Source organism: Mytilus galloprovincialis, chromosome 9 (genome assembly GCF_965363235.1).
Source record: "Mytilus galloprovincialis chromosome 9, xbMytGall1.hap1.1, whole genome shotgun sequence".
Lineage (NCBI taxonomy): Eukaryota > Metazoa > Mollusca > Bivalvia > Mytilida > Mytilidae > Mytilus > Mytilus galloprovincialis.
The window spans coordinates 45,368,688-45,381,747 of NC_134846.1; the positions used below are offsets into that span (position 1 = coordinate 45,368,688).

General features: G+C 31.9%; 1 long non-coding RNA gene across 1 annotated transcript; it reads right to left on the reverse strand.

The window, feature by feature from the left end:
- Window positions 1-801: 801 nt before the first annotated feature.
- Window positions 802-7,930, reverse strand: LOC143045096 (uncharacterized). The gene is made up of 2 exons (XR_012968861.1): window positions 7,722-7,930; window positions 802-2,696 (listed from the first exon to the last, which is right to left on the reverse strand). It is a non-coding gene; the product is annotated as an uncharacterized LOC143045096 (long non-coding RNA).
- Window positions 7,931-13,060: the final 5,130 nt, after the last annotated feature.

Consider the following 13,060-nt stretch of genomic DNA (forward strand, 5'->3'; position numbering starts at 1 on the left):
GTAGTCTCATAAATATGACCATATAATTGATAACTCATGTCAACACAGAAGCGCTGACTACATGGTTGAGCTCATTTAAGTTATTTTCGTTTGATTCGTTTTGATCAATCTTTAAAGTTAATGGTTGGATAAAAAAGGGAGGCAAAAGATACCAGACGGACATTCAAACCTCATAGATAGAAAATACACTGACAAAATCATGACTGAAAGAGAAAAAGACGAACAGACAAACAATAATACACAAGACAAAACATAGAAAACTGAAGTGTAAGAAACACAACCCCCACCATAAACTGGGGGTGATCTGATGTGCTCTGGACGGGTAAGCAGATTCTGCTCCACATGTGCCACTCCACTTAGGACTTTCAAATGATATGTCATACATGTATACCAAAATGCTTGACACTTGACTGAAACAAATAGTTAATAGTGCAATAAAGGTAGTAAAACACCAGTCAGTAGAACAGACAATTGAGTAGTTTTAAAACTATTTAATGGGTGATGATTTTACACAGAAATTATATATAGCTACACAACATAAAATTGAAACGTGTAACATCTAACTGCATTAACAGTATAAGTGTTGAACCAGTTGTGTATGGAACCACAATATTTCTGTCGAGAGTTTTAGAAAACGTAGTTATCTTAAAAAAATCTCCTTCGGTGTTTTTAATTAATGTTGTCCAATTTGTTATCGTTGATTGACCTGAAGTTAATGTACATGAATGTGTATATTCTACAGTTATGTAAAAACGGTGGATTTAACGACGTAACAACAACTAATGTAGATATAGGAACTCAAAACTTATGTATCTATTTAATTCCTATACAATATATAAAAACATTCTATACAGACAGATTTATAACACAGACTTTCGTTTTGTTGTTTCTGTTAATTAGTTAACAACAGAATGAAAACATAAATTTCAATCATGTGTCTGTTGGTAAAATGAAAAGCAATGCATTGTAAAGTTTTAGCATCTGCTCCTTTAGAAAATGGGTTTTTGCCCACTGATCAACAACATACTCCGTTGGTTCTTTTAAAAAGAGATTATACATCAGAATACCGTCGAAAACGGTTGCTGGATCTGGCTTTTTTAGAGGCGTGCCAAGTAACACATTTATTGCGTATGCCATATTTAGACACTCATGAAAACGCTGCAAATTTTCATGAAACAGTCCGACATTTTGTTTCTCATTACCAGTAGAAGATGACAACATGTTATAGAAAGACTGAACACCGGGAAACTCTCTGTACAGAAGTATCACGTGACACAGTGCGTATATTTTCAAGCGTACTGTCACATGTGGGCATGTGTTACTTATAAAATATTTAAGCGCGAGAGCGAAAACTTTTGATTCACTAGGGAGACTTTCTAAGATTTTTTCGTCAAAAGTAAATATCGCCGCTAATAACTTTGTTTTATTTCTTTTGTCTTGACCGTCAATTTCTTGAAGGGTTGGCAGTATACCATATCCTGCAACTTCTACAACTGGTTTGATTGGTTCTTTTGTCATCAATCTTTTGTCACGCACTATTTCTGTTACATATTCCACACCATTTGTGCATGATTTGAGAACAAGGCCATAAATAATTTGTCGCAATGGGCGTGATATATGCTGAATCGGTAACCAATCAAAATGTTCAAATGTTGGCTTTAAAATCACCCTCCCTAATGTAACATTTATAGGCATCCCCGATAAGGTACTTGAACGGATTTTCTCTATAACGCAATCAGGAAGACATCTATGATGTTTTGCATATTCTTTTCCCTCAAAATATTTAGCAATATCGAAGCCAGTAAATTCAGTACCTGCATTGTAAGCGCTGAAAGATGAATATATATTCCTTTTTATATCTTCTGTTTTCGATGGTGGAAGTGTTTCGTCCACACACTGCATTAAAATTGCGATTGCAATCTCTTGACTCTGCATTTTTCATTAACTCAAAGGCATTTTTCAAGTTTCTTGAAATATTGGCAAAACTTGATTTTCCTCCAAGGCGTTTGAAGAAAAGATTAGCTACACCATAATCAATATCAGCATATAAACTACCCAGTACAGTAGCTGCAACTGGCAATAGAGTTATATGCAATCCTATGCTATCTGCAAATTTGCTTGCGTGATACAATCGTGTATTTAACTCGTCACTTGTAGGTTGATCCAGATTTATATCCAAGAAATTGATAAAGCCTCCGGGTAGATCAAAGATGTACATATCTGAATCGCAAGATATAACTGGGCAGTTCCACTGCCTAGCCAATACTGCTATTTGGTTGTCTGCTTCGCCATCACAAGTCAAATGGGGAATATTTAGTTCTTTCAATACCGTCTTAAAAGATTCGTAAGCTAGGCCTGGGAAACATTCCATATGTTTAGGTGGCTTTTTTTCGTTTTCTTTTATTTGGAGCTCGCATTTCGTAATAATGTTCTGAAGTTTCTTGTCGTCGTCATCGTATCCGCCATCAAACACTACGTATGGCTTAATATTGCATTTTAACAAAGCTTGAAAGAACGACTGGGCATTTTGTCTGATTTCTATGTAGTTGCCACCATAATGTCGGCATGTTCCAATGTATAAAAGGTGATGACAAATATTATTTCCGTCAATGACGACCCGAATATCTTTTAGTAGGTATGGCTGGAGGGAACCACTTTTTTCTATAAAACTTCTAAGACCACGAATGCCCATTATCCTACAAAAGATTGCACATAGAAAATAGTTTGATCGTAAATTGAAAAAAAAATTCAAAATAATAAAAAAATGTTTGCCTTTCCAATAATTATCACATTTGATCAATGGTTAACAAAAAGAACTACAGCAGCGCATATTGCATTGGTCGTTTTATGATGAGAATGATCACATCAAATATACTGACTGACTTTAAAAACGCAACACTTGTTTTGTAGATTTTTTTTCACCAAATCGAGTTTGATCCTCATACAACTACTATTCATGCTTATCATACTTCTTTCGCTTTCGAAAAAATCGACATGGTTGTTTTTCATACCAAATTATTGAGATCGCACGAATTTCAGAAAGCGAAATTCCAAACCAATAAAATATTTTTTTCATTTTTTTCTTTGTGAAACAGTACTTTCAATCCTTGGCCACACTTTAATCAGTTAAAAAATATTGCATCTCCATATTGCCAAGACTGAGAAATAAAAAACTGAATCAACTCATTAGAATACTGCAAACAGGAATACGTGAACGTGCTGCAACCTGACAATTTGACGTCAGAAACTTATCTTACTGTCCTTTCCACAATTATACCGGTACAAGGGATTTGTTGAAGACCAACAATGACCAGATCAACATGTAGTGACAATGCAACGTCAATAGAATATGATTACGCTACGTCATTTGCGAGACAGACATACGGCCGCAACGTCAACTGCTAATCAAATTGCTAAATGCCATTTTGCACATATTTATGCCACAAATGTTTACCATTAACTGAACTGCCAAAGAATCGACTGCAGAAAAACATTTATAGCCTTACAGTTTCAACCGCATAATTGCCAAAACCCATTGTAATGGGTGGACAACGGTAAAATCATAAGGTGAAAAACAGAACCAAAGACGTGCCGAATAGAATTGGTTGACCTTTCGGATAATCATTTTGGCGTTTGTTACAGGCAGGCATTGCTTTTGACGGTTACACATTTATTGGTAAGGGGAAAACCAGGGTTTCAGTGTATAGCACACTATTTGAACGTTGAAAATGACGAAATCAATTGAACTTTCTACCTGGCATTTTTTTTAAAACATTGAAGTAATGAAAGAACTTTCTGTTCATAAGTTTGTTTACAAAAAATTGAATATTTGAAAATGGGAATAACAAAGAATAATCTAGTGTTGCGTTTCATAAGTCGGGCAGTATATAATAAAATCTCATGAAAGCATTGATAAAAAATAAATTTTGTTGCTGAATCAGCAGTATTCGATAATAAATTAAGTGAAGCCGAGTAACATTTATGAGTTTGACTGTCCCTCTGGTATCTTTCGTCCCTCTTCTATGATGAATTTACATGAGGAATAGGATAAGAGCAAATGCGAGGTTTAATTCATAGTTTTTCTTTACAGTAATAAATGAATTGCTTAAAGTCATATGAAACCTCAAATGAAAACAAAATGATGCATATGTTTTTTTTTATAACAAAATGCATGGATAGTTGTCATTATAAAACTTATGTACATATACTTTTTTCTGAAGAAAATCCACATTTAGAAGAAGTTTACTTTTTTTTAACTACTTGCTTCCAGGAAGCAATTCGCCGACAAATTCTCCGTTTTTAGAGTGACCTTAGCGTACCCCCTCGTAAAAATCCGGTGATCGCAATAGGCATGTATTTGTCACTGAAATGAACTATTATCTGATTTTACATGTTATACACGTGCTCAATACCCATGCTTCTTTGTTGATTGTTTACTATAAGGTGACAATCGGTAATCTACGACTTCAAAACACTAACTTTAATGAGCTGCCATATTTTCACTTTATAACAGACAGAGAGAAAAAAAAATGACGATTATACGATATTTTTGCGTAAAAAATGATAAAATCGTGCACAGAAGACTAAGTTTAAAATATATAAATGCATTTGTTCAAGCATTGGGTAAACATCATTTTTCAGCAGTCACTCGTTTCATATGACTTTAAATAAAAAAAACCCTTAATTTATATTTTAAGCATTTGTCAACTTCTGTCGCCTTAATTGATAAGTTATTGGCTATCTTTTAATAGACTAAATAACCAGCTAATGCTACTCACGAGGAAAGATAAAGATCAACACAAATATTCTGTCGTGATTTAAGATTAAACATTTGTGTAGTATCTATTTCAGTGGTTCCTTCTCATCGAGGTCCTGGAGGATTTTTTGATTTAGGGGCACGCCTATTCTATGTACACTCGTAAAGTGTAATAAGCAAACGCTTGACCAAAATGTTGACAATTAGAAAAATGAAATCACGTTTATCATGGATCTTAGGTTGAAGTTGTCCGTCTGTCTTCATTTGAAGAAAAATGTCCAGAATTGGAGCAAATTTTCAGTGTTGGTAACATGTTTTATGTCTGGTTCATTAGTATGCAATCAATGTATCTATAAAGTGCATTTAATTAAATGAAATTTATTAAGTGAAATAACATCATCAATATATCAGACCCTGAACCAATAAAGCATGACGTTTGTTTTAGAATACAGCGCCGCTTATCAGGTGATGACATGTGAAGTTTTAATCGACTCAACCACGGAGACATGCATTTTTGAAGGACACAGACAAATGAAGATTTTTGATGATATATCATTTAACAGGCTTCAGAATTAGACATGAACCAATACTGGTTTGTTGAAAACGCATTTATACATGTTTCATTGTAAAGACGTTTTGAAATTAGCACATCAACTTTCGATATGACAATTGTCTAACAGTCGCATATTTTGTTATCTTTCATCACATGTTTTACTGCTTTTTTTGGATATTGTTACACTATTTTCTTTTGAAATAAACATATATATTCAGACTGGGTTTTAGTATAACAGAAGCGACTGAACATTTTCTTATCAACTCCACTTGTGTCACCCTAAATGAAAAAAAGTACGGTAAAATGCATTCAATGCTGTCATTTTATTCGTCGGAGTACCTAACACAATCTCTAATTTTTGAAGGGATTCGTGTTGCTCAATCTTTAGTTATCTTTACGTTGGTATGTGGAAACACGCGACTGGTTATGTAAGTGTGTATGACGCATGCAAGAAAATTATATAAAATAGTAAAGTATTTAATATATATACGCGGGCACTTATGCATGTATTAATTGCATTTTGAAAATGCGTTTTCTTCTATGTCAAACTCCGGAAAGATGCGGTCAAATTACAAATTTACAAACAAATATTAAAACCAATGATCTACACACCATACCGAGTAAAAGTTTTGTATTCTATCAGAACAATTAAGGATAAACGGAACCAGTACTGACCTTATATAGCTATGATATTAGTTTCTATTTCACTTAACCGTTTTCGCCGGCTTATTTACGAACAACTTTAAAAATATCACCAATATAAAAATGTGTAAGTTTCGATCTTTAATATTTCAAAAATAATTGTATACAGCCGAAAAAATATTTTTGAAGTATGTCAGTTTTCTAACATACATTGTGTATGTTCATATGCAAATATATATGTTATCATAATTATTTTCAAACATGACATGAAACCGAAACTAATAGTGCATTTCATAGGGAAATTTTCTTGAAATCAAATTTTAATAATAACGTTTTACTTCTTAAGGCCATGCCACATAATTATTTACTTTATAATGTGTGACGCGTTTTTTGAAAGTTTTCTTTAAATCAAAATCACTTCGCAAATAAGTCACTTATATGAATCTGTACTAAAACCAAAAACTATATATATTAAACCAGCATATATAATTTTTTGGTCAAAATGGTAAGATGTCCCTGTTGATTGCTTTACACAAGAAGCACGGTTCATTGTACATGTTCATACTTAGTGGGCTCCTTACACATAAACTATACAAACAAAGTTACGAGGAAGAATTACTGAAATTACCACTACATAAGTTGAACGGTCACCATCACAAATTTGCTGACCAATGTGATATTTTTGTGTCTATACACACTGGCGTATTGTCTAATCTGTAATTTCCCCGATTATATTTTATTCTCGATTCTGATATTTTGACTGAGTGTTGATTTGCATTGCGGGTGATGCATGCATAGGAGGAGACGTTAATCCTGTGAACGCACCCTCTCTTTTTTGAGTGCATGCGATTCTTTCAGGTTATGATGGCCGTATATATTCATCCTCTCAATCGCTCTGTATGATTTAAACATCCGTAATCTACGGCTGCACTAATACATTAAGCATAAAATGAATCTATAGAAAATCTAGAAATGTACTGGATAAGGCACAATGTGTTTATGATCTTTTTTAATCATACTTTCGTATCCTTTTGACCCAAATACACTGTATAAATATAACAGTGAAGGAAAACGGAATACGTTCTGACCTTATTGGTATTAAATCAGTTCATTATTTTATCAAGGCTCAATTATATACAGTTTAGGTAATATTTCTTTTTTAATCCCCATGCTAAACATTTCCTTCGCAAATTAGTCAATCAGCCGTTCTAAAATTGGTTATTCAATCTGTGTTTTTATTTAAAAAACATTTTCAAAAAATCAAAGCGCAAATATTTATTAAAAATCCGTATTGAAAAGTAACGATCCGTTAAGTTTAAATTATTTCTGTGGACATTTAAATATACTTTCTAAAAATAAGCGTATATATGAAACTAAAAGTAAAGTTGCAATTTGATCGAGTGTTTACAAATGCTTAAAGGCCAATATTTGAATAAATAATACTTTATAAGTGTTGTTTGTTTATATTGTTGTTTGTCTATTGGTCTTTTTTTGCCAAATCTGCTTAAACAAAGCTTTCTGAAACAAACAATTGAAGTCGACTTTTCATAAGTGCTACGGCCACCATCACAAATTGGTTGATGTCGGTCTCCCAAATACATGTTTTAGATAACACAATACCACTTAATAGATCCTTAGTTTTTATAAATTCACTGGATGATTAGAATTTTCTTAAATAATAAAATAGGCACCCTTTTAACCCAAATACAAAAACTACAAACACGTTTTCTTGAGTGTATATCAGCGATAGAAAGCGGAATCAGTACTGACCTTGATGATACTCACTCAATTTGTGTCCATTCGGTTGTTGTAGAAGGCTTACTTATGATCATCCATATATATATCGTAGCTGTTTAATTCCTTCAAAGAACAACTTACCAGCTCTTTAAATATGTGCTACTTGCTGTGCATTTTAATTACAAAATGATTTTCGAAAAGTCAAAAGGTAAACATATTCAAAAATCCAAAGTGTAACATCGATATCTTTAATTTACGTGGGTAGATAATTAATATTGTATGTACTTAAAAAACCCCAGATATATGAAACCGAAACTAAAATTCAAATTTGAACTGGTATCTGTCTTATCGCCAGCAATCAAATTATCACGATGGAAACGACAACTATAAACAGCTATAAACAGCAAGTTAGATATTAAATCCTTCATACGAATAATGAAAAACATCATATTGTTAATCAATAAAATAAGTAGAGAAAAATTGTTTGAACAGGGACGTTAATTGAAAAACATTGTTTGCTTAATATATTCAACTAAATAAAGTATCTGCACACAGTGTTGATTAATACAATGCATTTTTGTTAACGTATTGTTTATCTAAAATAGACAACTAAAGATTATAATCGAAAAATAAAATGTCATTCTTGATTGGACATGAGCTTTTCATTTTACAAAAACAATGAATGTTATCTGTATCTGATTAAAAAGGGGACCAACCTCAAGAATCATGAGGGAATACACAAAGAAAATGTTAACGCATGCTGAAATTTGTCTAACAAGATGATGATCACATCCTATAAGCTTTTTAAATATTGAACAATAATTTTAAAATGATTAACTTTTATTTTTGTTATTTCTGTTGCCTTCATTAAAGAGTTAAACCATTTAATGTATTTATATCGTATGTTCTCATTTGCATTTATTCCACTGATCATTTAAAAGAGATCGACTGATAAACTGAAGAAAGCAGTTCAACCTTGCGGGATATTGACAAGCTTGCCTTTAAAAGGTGAAGATACCAAAGGTATGATAGAAGCACAGTAAAAAACCAGACTTCGTCATCACCAGAAAAATAACAAAAAGGAAACCAGTTTCTTTTAAACATGAAAACTTCAAATTTAGCAACAAAAAACTTTCATAACGGAATTTGATTAGACTGTCGTACAAAGTGAGAGGTTTAGCGCTATAAAACCATTTCTACATTTGAAAGTGCTTGTACCAAGTCAAGTATATGACAGTTGTCGTCCATTCGTTTTTTATGTGTTTTTTCATTTGAATTTTGCCATGTGATTGGGACTTTCCAATTTGATTTTCCTCTGAATTCAGTTTTTTTGTGATTTTACTTTTTAGAATTGGGAGTGAGTCTACACGGTCTGGAAAGATCAGCAGTTCCCTATTCAGCCCACCAATTTTTCTTAAAATGTCCTGTACCAAGACAGGAAAATTGCAGTTGTTATCTTACAGTTTGTTTCTGTGTGTGTTGCATTGTCGTTTGTTTTTGGTTCACTTCAGTGTTTCTGTTGTTTCGTTGTTTTCCTCTTATAGTTGATGTGTTTCCCTTGGTTTTAGTTTGTAACCCGGATTTGTTTTTGTCTCGTTCGATTTACTCTTTCGAATAGCGGTATACTACTGTTGCCTATATTTTGCCGTGTTGCTCTCACTAGCGATTGTCTTTTGTTACTTCTTAATATTTCTATTTCAATTTCGAGATTAAAGTGGCAATATCAGATCTTTGTAGTCTATAAATTTAATTCACCTTTTGTTAAGGGTTGTGTGAGATTCAAATTTACAGACACCTTTATTTTAATGTATGAAGACCATATTTTGACCTCGTGATTTCTATTTGTTTGCTACTCCGTTATTCTCCGTGTGTAATAAAAAAAAATGATGCGCGCAAAACAGGAAACAACTTTACAGCAACTCAACTATTAAGACAACAAACACTAAGTAAGAACTTTGACAAATGAAGAGTATCGTTGGATTTGAATATTCTATCAAATTGAATAATTTTAATTGCCCTCTTGGTGAATTTGTATGTGTTGTTTATATGTCCCTACTGAGAGAAAGAAAGGTTTAAATTTCATTTATGAAACAATATAGTACTTGGTTCAAACCGTTACGAAATATCATTAATATTGCTCTTCAGTGTTTAAAAGTATTCATAACAAATATTGAGGAGATAGTTAAAAAGTGAATGAGTTCATGTTTTCATAAATGAACGGGAATACTGTAATGTAATTTATAAAAATCGACTTTCAGTAAAATCGTTTGTAACACTGATAGCACGTGATGCGCTGATTAAGAAAATGTTTTAATTAAATCATATGAAACGGGGAGTGAATACCAAATAAATCATTATATAAACAACAACAAAATAATTGATAAGAAAGGGTAGTTACATATGTATGACCGTATTAATGCAACGATATGAAATTATCAGTGATAAACGTGACAAACTGTTTAAAACTATCTATGTTTCATTTTGATCTCAAATAACTCTTGCTTTGTTGACAAATCGGTATGCCACAAATATCACATGATTCGCTTTACTCAAACAAATTCAAATTTAATCTTGATTGAACAATAACTATAAGATTTACAGAAAACAGCTTTATAAAATTCAGCAATAGAAAGACTTAACTGATTGTATTTTACTTGTTTGTTTTTATATACGGTGCAAATATTATCTGATTGATTTAGAAATTGTGTATTGTCTATACTTAATATTGACACTTATTAGGCACACATCAAAGATACACTTTTGATATTCAAATAAAATGAACATGTCGGGCCCATAGCGTTTTCTATATTTTGACTAGTCAACCTAATAATGAATTGTAGTTTTCAGTATTATCATTCAATTACATGCAGATTAAAATCAATCAAACTGAAAAATATATATAGTGCACTACAGAGTGTTAAACAATCTGGCGTAAATATAATATTTCAATCCTGGTATCTATGATAAGTTTATTTACAAACTTACTATATAGTATGTATGTAATAAAAGTGAGTGTTTCTGAAATTTATATTTTATTCATCAGATCTTCATATAACTCGAGATTAACTATTAAAAATGATCATTAAATTTATATTTCAGACCTAAACTGTTGATGAATTTAGAAAAAAAATGTGTATATGGGATATTGTTATCCTTTATGTTTAATTCCTTTCGTTTTTTTCCAAATAAAATATATTTTTATTAAGCTAAATCCTAATTATGGAGTTTGACTAAGTGTGGATTCGGATGGAAAGTTATACTTTCATAAAATGAGACGCGCAACCAGATTCACTCCTTTTTTAATTACAAAATGATTTTCGAAAAGTCAAAAGGTAAACATATTTAAAAATCCAAAGTGTAACATCGATATCTTTAATTTATTAGGGTAGATAATTAATATTGTATGTACTTGAAAAACCCCAGATATATGAAACCGAAACTAAAATTCAAATTTGAACTGGTATCTATCCTATCGCCAGCAATCAAATTATCACGAAGGAAACGACAACTATAAACAGCTATAAACAGCAAGTTAGATATTAAATCCTTCATACGAATAATGAAAAACATCATATTGTTAATCAATAAAATAAGTAGAGAAAAATTGTTTGAACAGGGACGTTAATTGAGAAACATTGTTTGCTTAATATATTCAACTAAATAAAGTATCTGTACACAGTGTTGATTAATACAATGCATTTTTGTTAACGTATTGTTTACCTAAAATAGACAACTAAAGATTATAATCGAAAAATAAAATGTCATTCTTGATTGGACATGAGCTTTTCATTTTACAAAAATAATGAATGTTATCTGTATCTGATTAAAAAGGGGACCAACCTCAAGAATCATGAGGGAATACACAAAGAAAATGTTAACGCATGCTGAAATTTGTCTAACTAGATGATGATCACATCCTATAAGCTTTTTAAATATTGAACAATAATTTTAAAATGATTAACTTTTTTTTTGTTATTTCTGTTGCCTTCATTAAAGAGTTAAACCATTTAATGTATTTATATGGTATGTTCTCATTTGCATTTATTCCACTGATCATTTAAAAGAGATCGACTGATAAACTGAAGAAAGCAGTTCAACCTTGCGGGATATTGACAAGCTTGCCTTTAAAAGGTGAAGATACCAAAGGTATGATAGAAGCACAGTAAAAAACCAGACTTCGTCATCACCAGAAAAATAACAAAAAGGAAACCAGTTTCTCCTAAACATGGAAACTTCAAATTTAGCAACAAAAAACTTTCATAACGGAATTTGATTAGACTGTCGTACAAAGTGAGATGTTTAGCGCTATAAAACCATTTCTACATTTGAAAGTGCTTGTACCAAGTCAAGTATATGACAGTTGTCGTCCATTCGTTTTTTATGTGTTTTTTCATTTGAATTTTGCCATGTGATTGGGACTTTCCAATTTGATTTTCCTCTGAATTCAGTTTTTTGTGATTGTACTTTTTAGAATTGGGAGTGAGTCTACACGGTCTGGAAAGATCAGCAGTTCCCTATTCAGCCCACCAATTTTTCTTAAAATGTCCTGTACCAAGACAGGAAAATTGCAGTTGTTATCTTACAGTTTGTTTCTGTGTGTGTTGCATTGTCGTTTGTTTTTGGTTCACTTCAGTGTTTCTGTTGTTTCGTTGTTTTCCTCTTATAGTTGATGTGTTTCCCTTGGTTTTAGTTTGTAACTCGGATTTGTTTTTGTCTCGTTCGATTTACTCTTTCGAATAGCGGTATACTACTGTTGCCTATATTTTGCCGTGTTGCTCTCACTAGCGATTGTCTTTTGTTACTTCTTAATATTTCTATTTCAATTTCGAGATTAAAATGGCAATATCAGATCTTTGTAGTCTATAAATTTAGTTCACCTTTTGTTAAGGGTTGTGTGAGATTCAAATTTACAGACACCTTTATTTTAATGTATGAAGACCATATTTTGACCTCGTGATTTCTATTTGTTTGCTACTCCGTTATTCTCCGTTTGTAATAAAAAAAAATGATGCGCGTAAAACAGGAAACAACTTTACATCAACTCAACTATTATGACAACAAAAACTAAGTAAGAACTTTGACAAATGAAGAGTATCGTTGGATTTGAATATTCTATCAAATTGAACAATTTTAATTGCCGTCTAGGTGTATTTGTATGTTTTGTGTACATGTCCCTACTGAGAGAAAGAAAGGTTTAAATTTCATTTATGAAACAATATAGTACTTGGTTCAAACCGTTACGAAATATCATTAATATTGCTCTTCAGTGTTTAAAAGTATTCATAACAAATATTGAGGAGATAGTTAAAAAGTGAATGAGTTCATGTTTTCATAAATGAACGGGAATACTGTAATGTAATTTATAAAAATCG